Source organism: Protomyctophum bolini (assembly GCF_963924005.1).
Source record: "Protomyctophum bolini genome assembly, chromosome: 10".
NCBI classification, from domain to species: Eukaryota; Metazoa; Chordata; class Actinopteri; order Myctophiformes; family Myctophidae; genus Protomyctophum; species Protomyctophum bolini.
In genome coordinates, this window is record NC_137871.1 from 27,712,103 (window position 1) to 27,734,402 (window position 22,300).

Here is a 22,300-nt window from a genome sequence, read left to right on the forward strand (position 1 = left end):
CCCAGGTCAGTAGAGTAGCCTACTACTACGTTGAGGAAAAACACCTGCAGTGCATTATAGTGCAGTAGTCCTATGCTCTGTCTCTGAACACAGAGCATTCTTGTTTGAATCCTAGACCTCCTGCAGATCATTTTGAGGTTAAGATACAAAACAAACATCAAAACTACTACGTGACATGACACGTGAGTATGAAAGTGTGATGGTGTATTTGGTCTAACGTTTTGGACTCTAACCACAAGTTGCCATGTTTAGTTAAACGTTGAAGGACACTTTTTGAGGGAGGTGTGTTACTAGTTCAGTTCAGTGGTGTAGTGCTCAGCTGTCTCTGAACACAGAGAATCCTTGTTTGAGTCCCAGGCTGTCCATACTTCAATTATGAGGCTGACATAGAAAATGTGTACGACATGGATTTCTAAAAAAATTGTTCAACGCAAAATACTGTGTTCAAGTTCAGGAGACTTCGGGGAAAAAAGCTATTCTCCTGAATGCTGCCTTCCAGTATATGGCATGGAAAGGAAAGGAGTGGCATTTGTGTTTCTTTCACCATAGTAAATGCTGCATTTGTGGTCTGGAGAGGGCAGTTGTTTTACAGACAGGTAAAAAAAAGGGCAGGGGCTAAAGCCTCCATTGATTTGTGTGCACGTCCCTGCCTGTGAGGACCAGATGAACTAGGTTGGCTAACAAGCTCAAGACACTATAAAAACTGGGTTACCTTGTCTTTGTTTGATGTGGCTGAGGTCCAGTGGTGTTTTAGTTTCTATAACGGTTGTTCTCAAAGTGGGGGTTATTGGACTTCAACAAAATAGCAGATATATACTGTACAAGCTCATAGTGTTATGTGATGTGCAATGAGGTGCTATTATTGAAGATCAAAATGCAGTTTATATTGTCTACTGAAAATGGCCGATCTACAAGCTCACAATGTGGACACTTTGATGAAAAGAAAATTAACACAAAACTGCCTTCATGGGGGTCCCTGGGACAACGTTTCAGCTGGGTCTGTGGCCATACATCAATCTGGGGGTCCTAGACATGAACAAGGGAGCAGAGAAGTGGGGAGACGTGAGAAGTTTGGCTGGTTGAAGACCAAGCGTGCTGCGGCATTCTGGATCAGTTGGAGAGGCTTGTGCGCATGCCGGAAGTCCAGTAAGGAGAGTAGTTATCAAGTTTTGATATGACTGATGTCTCGATAAGGAGCTGGGCTGACTCCTGGGTGAGGAAGGGTCTAATATCCTTCAAATGTTATAGAGTGTAAACATACAGGATCGAGTGACCTGCATGGGAAGAAAAGTGTCTTGTCTGGGTTCAGCTTGAGGTGGTGAGAATGAAGACACCTCAAGCTGGGTTAGGGATAATGGTTGTAAGTATATTGCAAGTAGTTGAATGTTGAAGGAGTTTAATACAAATAAAATACTTCACCAATTTAAATGGAGAGTGGTTAAACCATTGAACTCCAGAATCCATTCTGTGGGGAACAATACTCTGCTATTTTTGGCAAAGATTTGATGTAGAGGGAAAACGAGCAATATAAATATAGTGCTACTCACTTCTCACTCGCTTCTCACCCTAAAAACTCATTTTGGCCGATTTGAATCTGTGATCTGATTCTTTGGAATTGTATGGTACATGGAGAGCTTTTGCCTTCTAGCTCAGCTCTCTTTTGGTCACAACAGTGCTGTACAGCGACAGACATACGCTCCTGCTGCTCCGCTTCTCAGACAGATTAGTAAAGAAATTCAAAATGGTTGAAAATGTAGGACGTGCATAAATCAAAGGTTTATGCTCCTTTAAAAACTCCTAATGGTGAAAATGTCTACCATTTTCACTGGAACCACAGCAGAAGGAAGAAAACAATATTGGGTTTCAGTCTTTCCAGCTTGAACAGATAATAAAATTCACTTGAATTCACATCACTCATTATTATGGGACACTGTTATATATAAATAATGGTTCGGGACCAAAGTTTGGGTCGCGGAAGCATTTTTATGGGTTGGGAGTAAATATTTAATTTGTCTTTTGTCTTTTGTTTTTAATTACTATTATTTCAAAACAATTTATATATATATATAAATTAAATGCACCCCACCCCCAAAAAGAAAACAATAAATTAATAATTCCATACATTAGAGAACTTTTGAGAAGTAGATAAAATAGCAGATCTACATCTACAGTAGATGCTTGCGAGTTGTACTGTAGATTGTCTATTTTCACTAGTTTGGGTCCACCAGAAAAACTGTCTTTTGGGACTCGACTAGCTAAGAAGTTTGGGAACCACGAGCTGGACAAGGTGTCGGCAGCCTGTCTGTTACCAGGACTGAGCTCCCTCGGAGCAGGAAAGGAAGGAACTCTTAATCATCCTGGCCACGACCGGAGGACGCCACACAGAAGGCTTCCTATGGGGGCTGCAACGCCCCTGGTTACTGGCACAGGGCGTGCCTGGCGGGGCACAGCACACACGCTACGGGGCGGTTCACCCCCAACTGTCTCCGCTCAGTGCTCCCAGGAGAGTTATGTTTACTGTAAAGGTGTATGTGTCTTGTTGTGTAAGGCGCCACACCACCAATATTGGGCAGAAAAACACAACAAAGGTCAGCCCCGATATAGATGACTGCACGATGTGGAATGTAAACAAACAAGGGAAGGATGTTGAAAGGGGGAGGTGTTTGAGACTGTCATTCTTTTTTTTTTCTCTTTGGGTCACAAACCTGTAACTGTCCATCTATACACCTAGGCATAGTTCACATGACGCTCTTGACAGTCATGTTTCAGGGCTACTATACATAGTATAGGCCAGTCAATCTAAGATTTGACCCAAAATAAATTGCAATAGTATAATCATTCAAGGTTTCTTTCATGATCCTTAGGGTCATCCAAATAACATTTTAAAAATAGAATATTATATAAATTGTGGATCATGGTAAATTCAAGGGTTTAAAGTTGGGGTACCATTAAAAACCAAAAAATTCAATTTTAATTATGCTTTAAGTAGCATGTGACGTGTCAAACTAGAGGTTTTTCATGATTCTGAATCCATTGCAAGCATTAGTTTGGCACAGAAACACTCCTTGGGCTAAAAACGAATGCTTGCCCAATGTGCACAAATGTGATGAACACAGTGACGACGGCTATGGCCGTTTTTAGGCGAAGGAGTGTTTTACGTGCAAACCAAATGCTTGCATTTGATTCAGAATCATGAATAACCCCTATTTTGACACGTCAAAATAGGGGACACATGCTACTTAAAGCATAATTTTTTGTTTGTTTTTAATGGTACCCCAACTTTCAACCCCTGATTTTACCTTGATCCACAATTTGTATAATACTCTATTTTTAATGTTATTTGGATGACCCTAAAGATCATAAAAAACATTTTAACTTTTTGAACGTTTACTATTGCAATTTATTTTGGTTCACGTCACGCCCCTTTTTAGCTTAGATTGACTGGCCTAGTACTTTTCCATACAGAGGGCAGAGAAAATGACTTTCCTGAGCCTTGGCAGCTATACCATCCCATCTCAGATCCACTGAGCCTTGGCAGCTATACCATCCCATCTCAGATCCACTGAGCCTTGGCAGCTATACCATCCCATCTCAGATCCACTGGGCCTTGGCAGCTATACCATCCCATCTCAGATCCACTGGGCCTTGGCAGCTATACCATCCCATCTCAGATCCACTGAGCCTTGGCAGCTATACCATCCCATCTCAGATCCACTGAGCCTTGGCAGCTATACCATCCCATCTCAGATCCACTGAGCCTTGGCAGCTATACCATCCCATCTCAGATCCACTGGGCCTTGGCAGCTATACCATCCCATCTCAGATCCACTGGGCCTTGGCAGCTATACCATCCCATCTCAGATCCACTGAGCCTTGGCAGCTATACCATCCCATCTCAGATCCACTGGGCCTTGGCAGCTATACCATCCCATCTCAGATCCACTGGGCCTTGGCAGCTATACCATCCCATCTCAGATCCACTGAGCCTTGGCAGCTATACCATCCCATCTCAGATCCACTGGGCCTTGGCAGCTATACCATCCCATCTCAGATCCACTGAGGCTTTTCCGTAAAATGACTAATCCAATAAGGTTTGCGAGACACAATGACAGCCTGGGGTATTGAAACACTGAAACATAAAGGCACATGAAACTGAAACATAAAGGCAATTTTTAGGTTATTCAAAAATCAATACAACTGCCCTGACTCAAAGCTATGCATCAAAGATGATGCATAGCATAGTGTGATGATAAATATCTGGTGTATGTAATGTTTCTAAACTAATAATGGGGGGGGGGGTGAAAATCCCCTATTACAGCAGTAAAACACATTTCACTTTATTGTGTGTGAACACTTTCCCTTTATTAGTCATTTTCCCAGGTGAAACGTTTTTTTCTTCTTTTTTAATAATTGCCATATTGGATTTAAATGAAGTTCCAAGAAGATTTGTAAATGCACTGAACAGCATCCTATTAGACTGTCAAGACGAGGCATCATTATGTGTGCATATCCCCGGGTATGAATAGTCATTATAACTCATGCAATGAGAAAGTTGACTAGGAACACCAGTGAGCATATTGTAAATCTGTCATCTATAGAGCCAAAGAAGAATATTATTAAAAATGTAATAAGACATTGTAAAGTGCTTTAACTACTCTACTAGTGCTGTACATGACTTTAGTTATGTGTTCTACTGCATTTAATTAGTGAGAACTTGCTGTTGGCCCCCTAGTAGGAGGAATTTGGGTTTTGGTGTTCCTCTAATTCAAAAACATCTCGTTTGCATCTAACACCTCACTCATAATGATGAGGTCTGTTTGTGTTTCTTTTCTTGAACATTATTGTACTTATGAAAATGGCCCCCCTCCCTATACCATGACCACTTACACAGGCCCTTCCTAAAGCAAACATAAGCCCTCTGCTGCAAAACACTCCATTAATCATTAAAACAGAGGCAATAACACATGCGGGACGTTACTGAAACAGTGCCAGAGCACATCCTTAATCCGCCGGAAAGACACGCAGCTTGAAATCCTATCACTCACTGATTTGGGGGCATTTGACCATACAGTATACAATCGTGTCCCTCATATAATAGCCACACAATTCAATTCCCCAGACAGACTTCATCCCAAGAAGAAGGTGAATGGTGGGTAGGCTACATCCGCACCTCTCACCTCTAAATGCAGAACAATGAGCCGGATATACGGTCCACACAGAAGAGGCTAACTTCACTCCACCTTTAACAAGCAAGGAAGTATCGTAGACCGAGTCAACAACATGCATACCTAAATAAAGACACCAGTGAAAAATGGGCTTCAGAATGCGTGAGAGCAAACAGTCACACATCAGAAAATCAAACCTTTTCACGTCAAGGACCCCCAAATTGACACTCATTAGCCCACGAACCCTCATTTGAAAAGATATGCCAGGGACCCTCATAAGAGAATATATTTTTAGGGCTCTAGCAGTGATTCTCAACCCGTTTAATTTCAAGGACCCCCAGTTTGACATGCATTAGTCTATGGACCCCCCATTTAATGACATTTCTTATCTCTCGGACCCCCAATTTATATTGTAAAAAATCGATGTTAATTTAACATGGAACCAAACTTTTGGTTTGGTTCCATTTGTACACTCTCAGAGTTACAGACCCATAAGGGTCCATTTGGTTAATTCCTAACTATCATTTAGCTTGGAACCCCCTGGAACTACCTTAAGGACCGTCCATTTGGTTAATTCCTAACTATCATTTAGCTGGGAACCCCCTGGAACTACCTCAAGGACCCCTTTTTGGGAACCACTGCCTTAGGCTACTGTTTCCCAAACATGTCTGGGTTGCAGACCAATTTTTACATTTCCTATATTTAAAAAGAGAAATATATTATTTCAGAGGATTAAAAAACTAAATAAAAAAATTCATCAATTAAAAACAATTCCAACATCTAGGCCTATCAAACGTATTTGATAAATACAAATAGTGCTTGTTTTAACTAGTGAAAACAGCAGATCTACAGTAGCTGTTTTTACTAGTTTGGGTCCCGGGCAAATGTTTAATTTCTCTTTTGGGTACTTGAGCTAAATCGTTTGGAAACCACTGCAGGAGGCTACTAGGTTCTGTGGCTGACCATTTCTGAGAATATACAAACTATATCAAGAGAGTGTGCATTGTTTTGTTTCTGTTGTTTTTTCAATCAGTGCCGTTTAAAATGTTATTACAATCAGATCTTTATACTCACAAGACAATTGCAATAACATACTGTATAGTGCATTAGCTGAAAGCAATCATTTCCTCTTGTCGTTCGCCAATTTTCTCAATTGAAAGGCGTTCACGGATCAAGGGATCCGGGAAACAAAATTGAAAACAAAGTTCTGGAAATGAACATTTTTCATGAAAGATATTTTATCGTAATTTAAGCCACACAAGACCACTGAAAACATTGGTGATGTTGCATGAAGAAGACTGGGGCACAATATTACCACCACAAATTTGCAAACTCAATTGCCACCACAGAGAGTTCAGATGTCCCATATTGGGACACATTGGCTTGATTTGAAGCAAACATATTTGCAAGTCCACCAGAGTCATGAAAAGCATGGTGCAGCCACAGAGCAACCATAAGAGGGGTGGTGGCATGGATGTAATGTAGTCCAACAGAAGACGAGAAGCATCAGACCACGCCAGAGTGTGTGCATGCCCCAATGAGGGGATTAGCATTGCAACAACCCACAAACATGTACATGCTCAAAAAAAGAACCCGCCATCATTAGATTAATCACGGCAACGTGGCCCCCAGCATTTTTCCCATGCCCTTCTGTTGTAGCCTATACAGGCATGGTGTGCACCCCTCTACCCTCCTCCACCCAGGAGGTAAACAATGGGGTAACATGGGTGAGATTGTTTCACTGTTGTTCTACTTTGAATGGCCTTGAATAACTCACCCCTCTGGGCTGTAGCTATATAGCTGGACAAAAATAATAGCTGGATTCATATCAGCGCTGTCGGGCAGAAACCATGCTTTCTACATTTTTCAACTTTTTATTTTCTTACTAAACCGCCTATAACTTGATTGGATCCTCAAACTGTCAGTAAAAACCACCCAACTCCACGGGGGCATCCGTTAGTCCGATACAGTACCAATAGTCAGACATACTGTACGTGGCCGGTTAAGACTCACCCGTGGCAGGTTAAGACGCACCCGTACTACAACTTGTGGAGTTACAGTATGTGGTTTGTCCACCATTGATTAGAATGACAAAGTTTAGACGGGGAAAAATATATACAGTATCACCACATTAATTGATTGATTGATTGATTGTGTCCTGCACACAAAGTGCCCAACCCTCATGAGGGTTTATAAGACCATTTTACATTTGCATTTTTCAGCATGTTTACATTATATTCATAATACATTGCTTTACAGCCCAGAGTAAGCTGTCTTCTCTCCCAATACAAGCTTGACAAATGAAATCTGCCACAACAAAAGCTCTTTAGAAAAACACTAAATAAAATCATAATCATTTAACTCAAAGAATTGCCCAAATGCTTTGTCCATTAGCAAACAAATAGGGACCGACAGAGAACAAACACATGCTATGAATAAAGTAAATACCGTAATGTGAAATATAGTTTTAGTAGTTATAACTAGTGTTTTCCGTGCTGGAATGCCAGCCTGTCAAATGCAAAAAGAATGACTTGCTATTGTTTCAATTTGCTGTGGTTTCCACTGAGACTCTAACATTTATATCTGAACTTTGTTCCCTAATACAAAACGTGCTCGACCAAAATAGACGTGACGTTTGTTTTTTTAAATTATTTTAAATTATTTTTCAATAATAGTCTGGATATTCTTCGACATCTCATTTTGTGCACCATGCTGCATTCTATGATTTCTACCAGACTCCAGCATCCTTGACTGGATTTGTCTTATTCCGTTATTAAATCAACCTTGGTGTTAGCTTTCCTGGTGTAATTGCGTTCATCGCAAATCAGCTATTTAGGAACATAGGCTGGTTTAACACGAAGCCAGTAGTGTGGATGTGATTTAGGAACATAGGCTGGTTTAACACGAAGCCAGTAGTGTGGATGTGATTTTCAATGTTTTTGTCATATAGATTGCCTGTCTTAATGGCCCATTTATACTCCCATTCAGAATGCATGTGTATTGATATGTATTTATTGACAGACATACTTCTGTACTTTAATATTTTATAGTGAGGTTCAACCAGTGTGATTCAACAAGCTCAGAGGCTGACCCAAACTGAATAAATAAATTCCACACATTAAAAATAAAAAAACTAAAAGAAAGAAAAAAATGGCTCCATCTTATTTGGATTTTCAAGGTCAGATTTGGATACTATGTCTGAATGGGTTATTTTTGGGTTATAGAATAATAGCGCTTAAAAGAAACAATGGTTTTATGATCTTACACACATCTCTTCCTGTTATCTCCTGGATAAAATAATCAAAGTACTTGCTTGACTTGTGTTTACAGCATCCCACTGAGACGTCAGGATACATATGGTTTATATTATAAAGGATAACAAACAGTGGATCAGCGCTCATATCTTTCTTGGCCATGTCGGTTACACTTACTAAAAATAGTAAGAAGGTCATGTTTTACCTCCACTCATGCTGTGAAACACTACGTGCACTTCAACAACATGTGAGTTATGCAATGAACTGACTCCTTTGACTGTCTTAATCCAATTATCCTGTGAACCGTCACAATGCTAACACCATATAGGTACAATTCATAGTAAGGCAGGAATATAATCATGTCCACGGAGTCCATTCAGTTAGATTGCTACCATGGGAGTCATTTAAAATTATGTTAATATAAGCCACATAACACTGATTGCATTTAATAGCCTAATAGAGACTATCTTTCAAAGCTGTCAGATTATTTGACTTGGACAATGGATCCTTTCTGCCACAGTGTGTTCATTCCATTGCTTTTGTGGATCAAAACCAGACCCCCGAATTGTCCAAGATATTGAAAAGGTAGGTGCCAGGTCGACATTACAGTGATTTTAGGGCCTGGCTGAATTCTTGCAAAACCAGAGAGCCAAAATTCCAGTTTGTGATAACATACTGATGTATATTCTGACCACAAGCAGCTCCATATGCAACAATGAATAATTGAAAGGAGATTTAATATGAGCTTATGCAATATACTTGTCTGAACATCCAGAGGCTTTAGATTACACTGTGCTCTCTCAGTTCTGAACCAGAAGACTTACCATGATTACCCCCCCTAAACATTCTGGATAAAATCACCATCACCTTGTCAGAGTAGATGACATAATGTATGCTCTTCTGAGCTGCACATCTGCCTACCATCAGAACTTATGAAACCGGACAAACTTCTCTCTTGTCTCTCTTGGCCTACAGCAGGCCTTAATATTAATGTTCTCTGTTCCACCACAATACAAGAAACTCATCCTCAATGACACATTTAGACATGGGCCGAGATGTTCTTTTTTTTCCAACGGTAGACAGCAGGTACAATTTAAATAATGTTATATTCCCATGTATGTGAGATGGCTGAGAACTTGAGAAGGGACTATAAATGACAACACCGCCATCTAGAGGATCTTATTTGAAACTCACCAACTGATTGCATGTAAATTAGTCTATCATTTCTGGTAATGTTACCATGCAGAAGCAGCAGAAGGAAGCCTAACCGGCAGCTATTCCGCTCATTTTCTGTAGAAGAAAATTAATTTTGACAAAAATGTCCACCAAATGTGCACCACAAGCCAATAGTTTATTATTTATAGTACGGATGGTGATGTCAGAAAACAAGCAGTGGTATTGGTACATATTCTACAATACTAGAATCAGGGTTCAAATCCCTGTGCTGCTGTCTGTCTCACCTTTGTCCACCGTTGTATGTTTACAAGGAAATGTTATCACTCAAGTCATTGTCACACTGTCCAGTAAACACATTAACAATTTCACAAGCTGTTGACAACTGTGTCCAAACAGGCTGTGTGTCAGTTGTCAGAATAGACAACAAAGGGCCTCTAGATGGTCTTCCACCATGTCTTCACCTCCTCCTAGGACACACACTGTTTAAATGTCTTAAATTACTTGTATTAATAATAACCTAACATGGTTCATATATTTTAATTTAATAAATCTTTATCCCACGATTTTGTAACCCATTTTTTACCCCTGTGTCAATTATCTAATGTGATCCTGGGCTCTACACACCCTCCTGGGGAGAGCAACAGACTTGAACTCATGCTTCCTTCGTGTCCAAGTTGCTCTTTTACACCTGACAGGGGGAGTTCCCCGTGTGGAAGTAACATGTTCGAACCAGTTCCTTTCCCCTCCATCAGGCTGGCCAGGGGGAGGCAGTTTAGAGACCAGGATTACTGCATGTTTTTTGTGAGGGTACCTACCCTAGGGGACACGGGGAGAACATGCAGACTCCACACAGGGCCGGGGCCCTTAATTTCACCAACCGCGCCTCGTTTATGGGCACTGATGACGTGGAGGAGGACCCATGGTTCATATATTTTATATAGTAATTAGAAATGATTTGCCTCCTGTGTGAATAGGATGGGATAAGGTATAGACCTATGCTATTTTAGTTTAAGTCATAATGGTGGTAGGCTACTTTAATTTGATTAAGTGATTATTTGAAAGATTTTTTATGACTCAATAACAATTGGCACATTTAATAATAAGCTATACAGAATGGCCTACACAATACAAAATTTGATTGCCTGTTAAGAGTTTGCATTAATCTAATTACTCTGAAACAGATGCCAGCAACTGCCGTTCACCACTGTCAATGTCTACTGTCATTACCATTAGTTGTGGTATATCTCTGCCATAGAAAAACATACAGTTATCGTTCTTGGTGTGGAGGGACAGGCCTCTACACTTTACATCAAACTTGTCATTGTGTAAAATGATCTAAAACACAGCACCTCTTATTGTCAGCTAGGTTACTTTTGATGAAGCGGGGCTCAAACTGGCGACCTTGGTCAAAGCGGGGCTTGAACTGGCGACATGCTCCATACTTCCCCTTCTCAGAAATGACAGTTTTAAACATTTCAGTGCTTTTTGAAACTATTTGGATAAATGATCGCTTCCAGCAGGATTTTACATGAAGCTGAATTAGAATTGGATCCATTCCCTTGATTTTTCTCAAGATTTCTTTCTCTTCTTTCTTCTCTTTTTCTTCTTCCCCCTCTGAATATCTAAAGGTCCCTGCCTGGTTCAAACCTGGGTTTCGGCAGTTGAAATGAGGTACAGAAAACCGTATGACTCTCATGCTGATCTCACTGGGGGGAAATATGGGAGGATTTGGCACTTGCCAGCCGAAATAGCTCAGTTGGGGGAGCGTTAGACTGAATATCTTCTTATTTTTCTAATTGATTTTTTTTTTTTTTTAGTTATTTTATTTTTTAGCAATTGCTTGCTGTATATCCTATTTCTATGTCATAATAGCGTGTCCTCGGTGTAAAAACATTTGGGGGTTCAGGGGGGGGGGGGGGTATGTCGGTGGCTCAGGGGCCCTTTATGCTCATTGTGCAGAATGTCCCATTTCAAGTTTTCAAATGCATAAAAACCTTTTTGAAAATAGCAAAAAGTCGCATTGCTAGCTTGTAGATCGGCTATTTTCAAATATGGTCAAAATGTATGTGGGAATCCAGGTGAATGGCGCACCTACTGCACCTGACCTAGTCACATGACCAGCAGGAAGCACAAAAGTCTTGTTCCTCCTAGTCGAGAGCCATTTTGATTCTGCTGCAGGAAATGGTGTTTCCCTCTCATGCAGGGTGAAGGAGAAAACACATGGTAGGCCTTGTTTGTTGCGGCTAATGCTGCTAATGCCTTTTGTTTGGTTGAGCACATGCCACTGTTGGCCGTATTGTTCATTTTTGCATTTTAGTCTGTTTCCATGTCTTATTTAACCTAAATAATCAAATGTTCCCTATGAGACCTAATTATAAACTTGTCACTTTATCTTGCCCACTGATATATTTCCCCAATGTTTTATTTATATAAAACATATTTACAATATATTTACTTTACTATGTGAATTTGTTTTGGCATATTTATCTGAAGCCTTCACTCCTTATCACCCATTTGCCCCTTGTGGGCTTAGTCCCATTTTTTATGATTATAATAACCCCTCCTTCCCTTGGTATTTTAATGACTTCCTTTTTATACTTTAATAAACTTGACCTTTTGGTACATCAGCCTCTGGTTCTGTTCATTCTGAGCACTTAACCTATTTGGAGTACCTTACCTTTGTTCAGTTTGTTGAATATAAATACAATATATGGTTAATGTGTTTGTAGGATCCCTCACTCCTATCTGTGACGCCGGTGACGTAATCATAATATATTAGCCCTGCCCCTGCTACAAAAATGGCATGGCAGTCTTTTCCAGTGTTTACCTAATCAATTCTAACTTGCCAATCAAAAAGGTCAGCATTATTCAACAGAAGAGTTCAAAGTGAATGTGTTATCAGTATCTTTTAACTTTTCTTTTTTTTTGTACGTGTGTAGGTAACAGTTTATGGTCTTCGCTACTCCTGCACAAACAGACAGAGCAACGACCCACTGCGCAGACAGGATGGAAGACCCAGGATGGATGGAGAAACATCACAGTGAGTACAACTCGGCACCCCCTGCTCTCTCTCTAACCGTGCACAAACACCCAGCATCATTATTTTATATTCAGTTCATGTGCATTGTGCAACTAGTGCGTCTGGAAACATTAGATGACGTGTTTATAAACAATGAATCTATAAAATACAAAAAAAAAATAGTATTAGTTCCTTGATGGGGGACAAACTATCTCAAAGTCTAAAGCTTTTAGAAGCCGTCGTCCCACGGCCTAATATACGGGGCCATTAATTAATATTGATTGATGTGGTTTAGATTTTTGGTGGTTTGGTGTATTTGACTTATTTTGATGTTTAATCTGCTGTGTACGGTTAGTTTAGAGGCCACAGGGGCGCGCGCGCGCACGCGCACGCACACACTTAAAAGTGTAGTTGTTTATTTGGACTTGTTTCTGAAGTGTAGTTGATTATTTGGGCTTGGTCCTGTACCACTGTCTCTTTAACCCTGTAACACCCAGTGTTGCAATAATACAACATATTTTAATTAATATATTTTTTATGATATTTTTTCACCTAAACGTTATTGATCATTGCAATGCCATTGGTCATGATATTTGCAATGTAATTGCCTGTAAAATTGCTTTCTCTGGGCAATATCTGTCGGTCTTTCGCTCTACATGTAAAGTGTCTTGGGGACTGATCGGTATGATGCAGAAAGGGGGGGTTGGTGTTGGTAAGTTATTTTTAGCCTGGGGGGGGGGGGGGGGGATCCACATCCCCTCCTATGTAATGAAACTATGCATATACCAGTAAGACGCGCAAACGTGGGAAGCGAACGCAGCTCGTACATATTTGGTTTTTTTTAAGATTTTTTTTTAAGTTATTATTTTTTTAAGTTAAGTTATTTTTAAGTTAAGTTTTTAACTTAGCCATAACCATATAAGGAGTCCCCAAAGCAGCTATACGTCCAAATATGGAGTGTGTTGCATCAATCACAAACAAATCACTCAGCTCCATATATGGGCACAAAGGGGGGGGACAGGATGATCTGCTAGGTCTCATAGTAAGTGCTCACTGCCTTCGCAATCACTGCATTCGCAAATATAGTGCTACTGTATGTCTAGAGTCACACAGATGATACCTGCGGAAAGGGGCTGATCATTTGTGTGCAGGCCAAGACGAGCACACTGGAAATACCTGTGGACAAGTTATGCCTCATCTTTGAGATGAACACTTGCGTTTATTTTTTGGAGCAGGAGCTCTTCATTTGATAGCGGTAACCCTAATCCTTGTGTTGGGAATGATAGTCCCTTGTACAGGCGCGGCCTTGTATAGATAGCACGTGCAGGTAAAAGCGGTAGTGAGTGAATTCACATTTTCGTGTGTCTTCTGCAGATCAGCTTCCACCACCTCCTCTACCATTTCCTTCTAACATCACCTCCTTTTACCACCACCTCCTAACACCACCTCCTTCCATGACGTGGTGGAAGCTGATCTGCAGAAGACATGCGAAATGTATGAAGATATATATTTAGAAAATATATGTAAAAAAAAAAGAAAAGAAAGACATAGTAAAACAGACACGTTCAATGTTAACCATACATAAGTGTCAAATAAACTTTATCATGAAAACCTTTTATGGTATATCAATGTCAGATGATAATTATTGTATTCACAATTATATCATTATATTGTAATGCATTTGCCTGTAAAATTGCTTGCTGCGGCTAGTATCTGTCGGTCCTTTGCTCTACATGAGAAGTGTCTTGGCGACTGATCAGTATGATACATCAGTGCGGTTATTAACACTGTACAGACTCACGGTACAGTAAGGCCTGCTAACTCATACTAACTCATCGTCCGGGGAGCCACTCCCCGGAGTTTGTCTCCCACTCTGAAGGTCCATGGACTTCTATTATGGACCCCCAGCTGCCTCAATAGTGTGACTGTGGACCCGGCCTCTTCATGGAGCCAGCAACAGAATGCCTGACTGCCTGCCTGCCTGGAAATAGTCATCAAGTATCATATGTAAGCTAAGAACCTAACCGTTAAAATTTATATAATTAAACTATGCATCGATACTATAGTGCTACTGTATGTCTAGATTCACACAGATGATACAGTATCTGAGGAAAGTGGCTGGTCATTAGTGTGCAGGCCAAGACAAGCACACTGGACAGACCTGTAGACAAGTTATGCCTCATCTGTGAGACGGAAACTAACGTTTAATGTTTTCATGAAAAAGTTTATTTATTGGATCAGTGTCTCTCCTTTTGATTAGCTGTAACCCTAATCATTGTGTTGGGAATGATAGTCCCTTGTATAGATAGCACGTGCAGGTAAAAGCGGTAGTGAGTGAATTCACATTTTCTTGTCTTCTGCAGATCCGCTTCCACCACCTCCTCTACCATTTCCTTCTAACACGATGGGTTATAGCCCATGTTTTTTGAAATTTTGAAAAAAAAGTTAGCCTCGTTTCTCATCATTTTGGACCATGGGCTATAGCCCATATCGTACGGCATACTATAGCGTGCAGGTTTTTCATCATTTTTGAGGATTTGAAAAAAATGACGAAATTACAAAAACGATGGGTTATATAGCCCATGTTTTTGAAATTTTGAAAAAAAAAGTTAGCCTCGTTTCTCATCATTTTGGACCATGGGCTATAGCCCATATCGTACGGCATACTATAGCGCGCCGTTTTTCATCATTTTTGAGGATTTGAAAAAAATGACGAAATGGCAAAAACGATGGGTTATAGCCCATGTTTTTGAAATTTTGAAAAACAAAGTTAGCCTCGTTTCTCATCATTTTGGACCATGGGCTATAGCCCATATCGTACGGCATACTATAGCGCGCCGTTTTTCATCATTTTTGAGGATTTGAAAAAAATGACAAAATGACAAAAACGATGGGTTATAGCCCATGTTTTTTGAAATTTTGAAAAAAAAAGTTAGCCTCGTTTCTCATCATTTTGGACCATGGGCTATAGCCCATATCGTACGGCATACTATAGCGCGCCGTTTTTCATCATTTTTGAGGATTTGAAAAAAATGACGAAATGACAAAAACGATGGGTTATAGCCCATGTTTTTTGAAATGTTGAAAAAAAAAGTTAGCCTCGTTTCTCATCATTTTGGACCATGGGCTATAGCCCATATCGTACGGCATACTATAGCGCGCAGTTTTTCATCATTTTTGAGGTTTTGAAAAAAATGACGAAATGACAAAAACTATGGGTTATAGCCCATGTTTTTTGAAATGTTGAAAAAAAAAGTTATCCTCGTTTCTCATCATTTTGGACCATGGGCTATAGCCCATATCGTACGGCATACTATAGCGCGCCGTTTTTCATCATTTTTGAGGATTTGAAAAAAATGACAAAATGACAAACGATGGGTTATAGCCCATGTTTTTTGAAATTTTGAAAAAAAAAGTTAGCCTCGTTTCTCATCATTTTGGACCATGGGCTATAGCCCATATCGTACGGCATACTATAGCGCGCCGTTTTTCATCATTTTTGAGGATTTAAAAAAAATGACGAAATGACAAAAACGATGGGTTATAGCCCATGTTTTTTGAAATTTTGAAAAAAAAAGTTATCCTCGTTTCTCATCATTTTGGACCATGGGCTACAGCCCATATCGTACGGCATACTATAGCGCGCCGTTTTTCATCATTTTTGAGGATTTGAAAAAAATGACGAAATGACAAAAACGATGGGTTATAGCCCATGTTTTTGAAATTTTGAAAAATAAAGTTAGCCTCGTTTCTCATCATTTTGGACCATGGGCTATAGCCCATATCGTACGGCATACTATAGCGCGCCATTTTTCATCATTTTTGAGGATTTGAAAAAAATGACGAAATGACAAACGATGGGTTATAGCCCATGTTTTTTGAAATTTTGAAAAAAAAAGTTAGCCTCGTTTCTCATCATTTTGGACCATGGGCTATAGCCCATATCGTACGGCATACTATAGCGCGCCGTTTTTCATCATTTTTGAGGATTTGAAAAAAAATGACGAAATGACAAAAACGATGGGTTATAGCCCATGTTTTTGAAATTTTGAAAAAAAAAGTTAGCCTCGTTTCTCATCATTTTGGACCATGGGCTATAGCCCATATCGTACGGCATACTATAGCGCGCCGTTTTTCATCATTTTTGAGGATTTGAAAAAAATGACGAAATGACAAAAACGATGGGTTATAGCCCATGTTTTTTTAAATTTTGAAAAATAAAGTTAGCCTCGTTTCTCATCATTTTGGACCATGGGCTATAGCCCATATCGTACGGCATACTATAGCGCGCCATTTTTCATCATTTTTGAGGATTTGAAAAAAATGACGAAATGACAAACTATGGGTTATAGCCCATGTTTTTTGAAATTTTGGAAAAAAAGGTTAGCCTCGTTTCTCATCATTTTGGACCATGGGCAATAGCCCATATCGTACGGCATACTATAGCGCGCCGTTTCTCATCTTTTGACGATTTGAAAAAAATACGAAATGACAAAAACGATGGGTTATAGCCCATGTTTTTTGAAATTTTGAAAAAAAAGTTAGCCTCGTTTCTCATCATTTTGGACCATGGGGTATAGCCCATATCGTACCGCATACTATAGCGCGCAGGTTTTTCATCATTTTTGAGGATTTGAAAAAAATGACGAAATTACAAAAACGATGGGTTATAGCCCATGTTTTTGAAATTTAGAAAAAAAAAGTTAGCCTCGTTTCTCATCATTTTGGACCATGGGCTATAGCCCATATCGTACGGCATACTATAGCGCGCCATTTTTCATCATTTTTGAGGATTTGAAAAAAATGACGAAATGACAAAAACGATGGGTTATAGCCCATGTTTTTTGAAATTTTGGAAAAAAAGGTTAGCCTCGTTTCTCATCATTTTGGACCATGGGCTATAGCCCATATCGTACGGCATACTATAGCGCGCCGTTTTTAATCATTTTTGAGGATTTGAAAAAAATGACGAAATGACAAAAACGATGGGTTATAGCCCATGTTTTTTGAAATTTTGAAAAAAAAGTTAGCCTCGTTTCTCATCATTTTGGACCATGGGCTATAGCCCATATCGTACGGCATACTATAGCGCGCCGTTTTTCATCATTTTTGAGGATTTGAAAAAAATGACAAAATGACAAAAACGATGGGTTATAGCCCATGTTTTTTGAAATGTTGAAAAAAAAAGTTATCCTCGTTTCTCATCATTTTGGACCATGGGCTATAGCCCATATCGTATGGCATACTATAGCGCGCCGTTTTTCATCATTTTTGAGGATTTGAAAAAATTGACGAAATGACAAAAACGATGGGTTATAGCCCATGTTTTTGAAATTTTGAAAAAAAAAAGTTAGCCTCGTTTCTCATCATTTTGGACCATGGGCTATAGCCCATATCGTACGGCATACTATAGCGTGCTGTTTTTCATCATTTTTGAGGATTTTAAAAAAATGACAAAATGACAAAAACGATGGGTTATAGCCCATGTTTTTTGAAGTTTTGAAAAAAAAAGTTAGCCTCGTTTCTCATCATTTTGGACCGTGGGCTATAGCCCATATCGTACGGCATACTATAGCGCGCCGTTTTTCATAATTTTTGAGGATTTGAAAAAAATGACGAAATGACAAAAACTATGGGTTATAGCCCATGTTTTTGAAATTTTGGAAAAAAAAAATTATCCTCGTTTCTCATCATTTTGGACCATGGGCTATAGCCCATATCGTACGGCATACTATAGCGCGCTGTTTTTCATCATTTTTGAGGATTTGAAAAAAATGACGAAATGACAAAAACGATGGGTTATAGCCCATGTTTTTTGAAATTTTGAAAAAAAAAGTTAGCCTCGTTTCTCATCATTTTGGACCATGGGCTATAGCCCATATCGTACGGCATACTATAGCGCGCCATTTTTCATCATTTTTGAGGATTTGAAAAAAATGACGAAATGACAAACGATGGGTTATAGCCCATGTTTTTTGAAATTTTGAAAAAAAAAGTTAGCCTCGTTTCTCATCATTTTGGACCATGGGCTATAGCCCATATCGTACGGCATACTATAGCGCGCCGTTTTTCATCATTTTTGAGGATTTTAAAAAAAATGACGAAATGACAAAAACGATGGGTTATAGCCCATGTTTCTGAAATTTTGAAAAAAAAAGTTAGCCTCGTTTCTCATCATTTTGGACCATGGGCTATAGCCCATATCGTACGGCATACTATAGCGCGCCGTTTTTCATCATTTTTGAGGATTTGAAAAAAATGACGAAATGACAAAAACGATGGGTTATAGCCCATGTTTTTTGAAATTTTGAAAAATAAAGTTAGCCTCGTTTCTCATCATTTTGGACCATGGGCTATAGCCCATATCGTACGGCATATTATAGCGCGCCATTTTTCATCATTTTTGAGGATTTGAAAAAATGACGAAATGACAAAAACGATGGGTTATAGCCCATTTTTTTTGAAATTTTGGAAAAAAAGGTTAGCCTCGTTTCTCATCATTTTGGACCATGGGCTATAGCCCATATCGTACGGCATACTATAGCGCGCCGTTTTTCATCATTTTTGAGGATTTGAAAAAAATGACGAAATTACAAAAACGATGGGTTATAGCCCATGTTTTTGAAATTTAGAAAAAAAAAGTTAGCCTCGTTTCTCATCATTTTGGACCATGGGCTATAGCCCATATCGTACGGCATACTATAGCGCGCCATTTTTCATCATTTTTGAGGATTTGAAAAAAATGACGAAATGACAAAAACGATGGGTTATAGCCCATGTTTTTTGAAATTTTGGAAAAAAAGGTTAGCCTCGTTTCTCATCATTTTGGACCATGGGCTATAGCCCATATCGTACGGCATACTATAGCGCGCCGTTTTTAATCATTTTTGAGGATTTGAAAAAAATGACGAAATGACAAAAACGATGGGTTATAGCCCATGTTTTTTGAAATTTTGAAAAAAAGGTTAGCCTCGTTTCTCATCATTTTGGACCATGGGCTATAGCCCATATCGTACGGCATACTATAGCGCGCCGTTTTTCATCATTTTTGAGGATTTGAAAAAAATGACAAAATGACAAAAACGATGGGTTATAGCCCATGTTTTTGAAATGTTGAAAAAAAAAGTTATCCTCGTTTCTCATCATTTTGGACCATGGGCTATAGCCCATATCGTACGGCATACTATAGCGCGCCGTTTTTCATCATTTTTGAGGATTTGAAAAAAAATACGAAATGACAAAAACGATGGGTTATAGCCCATGTTTTTTGAAATTTTGAAAAAAAAAGTTAGCCTCGTTTCTCATCATTTTGGACCATGGGCTCTAGCCCATATCGTACGGCATACTATAGCGCGCCGTTTTTCATCATTTTTGAGGATTTGAAAAAAATGACAAAATGACAAAAACGATGGGTTATAGCCCATGTTTTTGAAATTTTGAAAAAAAAAGTTATCCTCGTTTCTCATCATTTTGGACCATGGGCTATAGCCCATATCGTACGGCATACTATAGCGCGCCGTTTTTCATCATTTTTGAGGATTTGAAAAAAATGACGAAATGACAAAAACGATGGGTTATATCCCATGTTTTTTGAAATTTTGAAAAAGAAGTTAGCCTCGTTTCTCATCATTTTGGACCATGGGCTATAGCCCATATCGTACGGCATACTATAGCGCGCCGTTTTTCATCATTTTTGAGGATTTAAAAAAAATGACGAAATGACAAAAACGATGGGTTATAGCCCATGTTTTTGAAATTTTGAAAAAAAAAGTTAGCCTCGTTTCTCATCATTTTGGACCATGGGCTATAGCCCATATCGTACGGCATACTATAGCGCGCCGTTTTTCATCATTTTTGACGATTTGAAAAAAATGACGAAATGACAAAAACGATGGGTTATAGCCCATGTTTTTTGAAATTTTGAAAAAAAAGTTAGCCTCGTTTCTCATCATTTTGGACCATGGGCTATAGCCCATATCGTACGGCATACTATAGCGCGCAGGTTTTTCATCATTTTTGAGGATTTGAAAAAAATGACGAAATTACAAAAACGATGGGTTATAGCCCATGTTTTTGAAATTTTGAAAAAAAAAGTTAGCCTCGTTTCTCATCATTTTGGACCATGGGCTATAGCCCATATCGTACGGCATACTATAGCAAGCCGTTTTTCATCATTTTTGAGGATTTGAAAAAAAATGACGAAATGACAAAAACGATGGGTTATAGCCCATGTTTTTTGAAATTTTGAAAAAAAAGTTATCCTCGTTTCTCATCATTTTGGACCATGGGCTATAGCCCATATCGTACGGCATACTATAGCGCGCCGTTTTTCATCATTTTTGAGGATTTGAAAAAAATGACAAAATGACAAAAAACGATGGGTTATAGCCCATGTTTTTGAAATTTTGAAAAAAAAAGTTAGCCTCGTTTCTCATCATTTTGGACCATGGGCTATAGCCCATATCGTACGGCATACTATAGCGCGCCGTTTTTCATCATTTTTGAGGATTTGAAAAAAATGACAAAATGACAAAAACGATGGGTTATAGCCCATTGTTACATAATCGGGGAGTATGTTTATAGTTATGAGATGATAAAGTAATGATTATATTTATATATATATATATATATATATATATATATATATATATATCATATGATAACGTGGTTATGTTTGTATGTGTATATATATGTATATATAATATATCATGAATGGGTTGCATTGTACAGAGTGCTGATCAACACTTTCAGTCACAGGTCTGGTCTGCTGTGGGGCGTGGAGGCGGAGAAGAACCATCAACCTCCTTGCTGTCTGCCCACCTCCTAGTCACCAGGAGCCAATCCGCGCTCAGAGGACTAGACTGTGAAGACTACTTAGCAGCACCTGTGACATGCACTCATTGGCATTGTCTCTCAGTCACCTCATACTGAGCAGTACTTTGTCCGTGTAGGAGCTAGTTAAAACGCTCAAGATCAAATCTGTTTAATAAGCATAGGCCAGGGGCTAAACCTGTGTGTGGTCCCCTGAGCTTTATTTCGGTCATTGGTGGTTCAGAGCTAAAAGATACAACTGATTATAATTATATATATAGAGATATATAATATATACTTACGGCGTATGGGTGCGTACTTTTTGTAAATCTTTGTTAGGCAGTAGTTAGCGTAGACAGTTTAGGTAGATTGACTTTGTGTACATTTCATTTCATTCATTGGTTAGAGTTAGGTAAGAGTGTTGTGCGATACTTTAGAATAGGGCTAGATAGTTTTGATGGTTTCTTTGAGTTGCCCCATATAGCCTGTCTTTTCGTTTGTATTCCAGTTGTACATCTTTATTGTTTATTATTATGATACCTTATCCTTATAACGTGAATAAATAACAATTATCATGCCAGCCGTGTTGCATCCTCTTCTTATACCCCTAGACCTAAAAAGGGGAATGTAACACCCATGTTTTTTTTTTATTTTGAAAAAAAAAGTTAGCCTCGTTTCTCATCATTTTGGACCATGGGCTATAGCCCATATCGTACGGCATACTATAGCGCGCTGTTTTTCATCATTTTTGAGGATTTGAAAAAAATGACGAAATGACAAAAACGATGGGTTATAGCCCATGTTTTTTGAAATTTTGAAAAAAAAAGTTATCCTCGTTTCTCATCATTTTGGACCATGGGCTATAGCCCATATCG